The sequence below is a fragment of the Petaurus breviceps genome, unplaced genomic scaffold (genome assembly GCF_028583685.1).
Source record: "Petaurus breviceps papuanus isolate PSGF00001 unplaced genomic scaffold, PetGlider_PUasm1.0 182, whole genome shotgun sequence".
NCBI lineage: Eukaryota > Metazoa > Chordata > Mammalia > Diprotodontia > Petauridae > Petaurus > Petaurus breviceps.
The window spans coordinates 191,632-195,517 of NW_027185786.1; positions in this window are offsets into that span (position 1 = coordinate 191,632).

Sequence of the window (3,886 nt, forward strand, 5' to 3'; positions counted from 1 at the left end):
AAAATCTAAAACATTTACTAGGGAAAAAAAAGCAGAGGTAGTGAACTTCTACACAATCAGTCAAAATATGACCTGAATCTGACTGATGCCCAGATCATGAAGTTCTTATTGCAAAATTCAGGCTCAAATTGAAGAAAATAGAGGAAAACATCAGAACTTACAGATATGACCTAAATAACATTGCTTATGGATAAGATTGGAAGTGATGCCTAGATTTATGGGATTAGATCTGGTAGGCAGAGGGGCTGAAGAACTAAGGACAGAGGTTCCTAATATTATACAAAAGAAAAAGAAGAGCAAGAAAGCAAAATGACTGTCACCTGAGGAAAGAAGGAAAGGGAGGAGATAGAGCCAAGTGAAATCAGAATTCCAGAGAATAGCAAGGAGAGATAAGGCTTTCTTAAATGACCGAGGCAAAGAAATAGAAGAAAACAACTGAATGGGAAAGACGAGATATTTTCAAGAAAATCTGAGCGAAACAGGATTTCCTCCCAGCTCCAGCTCCCACCTCCCCCAATTCATGTAAAAAAAACAAACTTTGGAGCTACAGAACCCACAAAATGACACAGAGAAGCTAACCTCCAGCTGAGGACAGCCCAGCAGGCTGACAGCAAGTGGCCAGCACAGTGTTCTGGGAGCCAACCCCAGCCCAGCTCAAGCTGAAGGTCTTAGCCCCAGGGTGGCTTCAGATCAGGAAGTACCCAGGAGGTACTTCAGATCACCAGCAGCTGTGGCAGTTTCCAGAATTATCAACCCATAGATGCCAAGGACAAATTGAAAGGGCAGTGGAGTGTGTTCTTTTGGACCTGGAAATTCGGAGTAGGATCTGGCCTTTGCCCCCAGGATGAGAAGCGGCTGAGGCACCACAGCCGTGCAGCCACCACCACGTGGCAGCTTCAGTTCCTGGTCTGCAGATTGTAAGAGGACCAAGAAACCAGTCTGAGGAGTAATCACTCTTGTGTTAACCTGCTTCTATCTGGATTACTGTCTAGGGTGGAGATCCTGGGATGTGTGACCAGCTTGCCAGAGCATGGCTTCAGAAAGAGCACCTAACTAATACCTTCAGCAGCTGTGAAAACCCCAGTGCTTGGGAAAAGCTCCCATTTCTGGTAGCAGAGTTTACTGTGGCAAAAAGCCCAAAAGTCAAGTAATTGAGTGGAAACATGAGCAGGCAAAGGAAGCCAAGCAAACAGAGCAACCCAACTTTACACTCCTATTTGGGGGACAAAAAGGATCAAACCATGGAACAGGAGAAAGACAGCAAAGACAGAACTCCTGCACCAAAAGCTTCCAAGAAAAATAGGAGCTGGTTACAGGCCATAGAGGAGCTTAAAAAGGATTTTGAAAATCAAATAAAAGAAGTGGAGGAAAAATTGGGAAGAGAAATGAGAACAATGCAAGAAAATTATGAAATGCAAGTCAACAATTTGACTGAAGAAAATAACACATTAAAAAATAGACTAACTCAGATGGCAACAGAGGCTCAAAAAGGCAATAAGGACAATGCCTTAAAAAGCTGAATTTGCAAGATGGAAAAAGAATCTCAAAAGCTCACTGAAGAGAATCATTCCTTCAGAATTAGATTGGAGCAAATGGAAGCTAGTGACTTCATGAGAAATCAAGACACTATTAAACGGATCCAAACAAATGAAAAAAATAGAAAGCAATATGAAATATCTCTTGGAAAAACCATTGACCTGGAAAATAGATCCATGAGAGATAATTTAAAATTTATCATTGGACTACCTGAAAGCCATGATCAAAAAAAGAACCTAGAAATCATCCTTCAAGAAATTCTCAAGGAAAATTGCCCTGATGTTTTAGAACCAGAGGGCAAAATAGAGGTTGAAAGCAGCCACTGATCACCCCCTGAAAAAAATCCCAAAATGAAAACTCCTAGGAACATTATAGCCAGGTTCCGGAATTCCCAGCTCAAGGAGAAAATATTAGAAGCAGCCAGGAAGAAACAATTTCAATATTTTGGAAACACAATCAGGATAACTCAGGACCTGCCACCTAGTACATTGAGGGATCAAAAGACTTGGCATATGATATTCCAGAGGTCAAAGAAGCTGGGATTAAAACCAAGAATCACCTACACAGCAAAACTGAGTATCATATTCCAGGGGAAAATATGATCATTCAGTGGAATAGAGGACTTTCAAGCATTCTTGATGAAAAAACCATAGTTGAATAGAAAATTTGACATTCAGATACAAGAAGGAAGAGAAGCTTGAGAAGGTAAACAGGGAAAAGAAATCAAAAGGAACTTAACAAAGTTGAACTACTTATATTCCTACATGGAAAAATGATAATTGTAACTTATGAAACTATTCTCTGTATGAGAATAGTTGAAGGGAATAGAAATGTATATATGTGTGTGTGTATATATATATATATGTGTGTGTGTGTGTGTGTGTATGTATACATACATATGTGTCTATATAGGAGGGTATATGGGTATATGAATACATATCTGCATGTGTGTATATGTCCACTGGTATACATAGAGAGAGGGCACAGAACCAATTGAATCAAAGGAATGATGCTTAAAAGGTGAAATTAAGAGGTGAGAGAGGAATAAAATGGGAGGAGATGGGGAAAGACAGAATGGGGTAAACTATCTCATAATGAAGAGTCAAGGGAAAATTGTTACAATGGAGGGGAAGAACAAGAAGGCAAAAGGGAATGAGTCAACCTTATTTTCATTGAATTTGGCTTAGGGAGGGAATGACATACACACTAAATAGGGTATCTCACCCTACAGGAGAGTAGAGGGTAAGGGGAAGAGATGGGGGATAATGGAAGGGAGGGCAGGCTGCAGGGGCAGGCAAGTTGTAACACTCACTTTTGAAAAGGGAAAGGATCAAAGTAGAGAATAGAACAAGTTGGGTTTGGGATAGGATAGAGGGAAATAGAGTCAGTCTTCCACAATATATCCACTATGGAAATGTTTTGTGTAGCTACTCATGTACAGCCTATATTGAATTGCTTATCTTCCTAGTAAAGGTGGGTGACAAGGGAGGAAGGGAAAGAATCTGGAATCCAAAGTTTTAAAATCAAATGTTTAAAAATATATATACATATTAATATTTTACATGTAACTGGGAAATGAGATATACAGGCACTGGGGCATAGAGATCCACCATGCCCTACTGGAAAGGCAAAGAGGGAATGGGAGAAGATATGGGAGAGAGCAGATTGGGGAGGGAATATTCAATAGGAACACTGTTTTGGGGTGGTGGGTAGGGAAAATTGAGGAGAAAATTTGTAACTCAAAATCTTGTGGAAATAAATGATGGAAAATAAAAAATAAAAAGAGAGAGAGAGGGAAAAAAAGATCTGAGCTATCAAAGGAGTATTTCCTGCAAAAATGGACATGAAGACTTCTGGAACCAAGATGGCAAGGTGACTCAGTAACTTGCCAGGGCTCTTCCAAATTCTTTTCCAAATAACCTTGCAATAATGGCTGAGAACCAACTTCTGAGCAATGAAGATTACCAGCCTAGAACAGCTTGGAGGGTGAGCAGGAAACATGTCTCACTAACAGTGAGAGAAGAGTACAGTTAAGAGAGCTATGGGGCGGCCAGGTAGCACAGCGAGTAAGAGCACTGGCTCCAGTGTTGGGATGACCTGGGGATCGAATCCCGGGCTCAGACACTTAGCACCCACCCGGAAACACCTGGCGGTGTAACCTTGAGCAAGTTACTTAACCCCAATTGCTTAGGGGCGGCCAGGTGGCTCAGCGAGTAAAGAGCACCGGCTCCAGTGTCGGGATGACCTGGATCAAATCCAGGCTCAGATACTCAGCACCACACCCAGAAATAATAACTGGCTGTGTAACCTTGAGCAAGTTACTTAACCCTGATGGCTTTAAAAAAAAAAA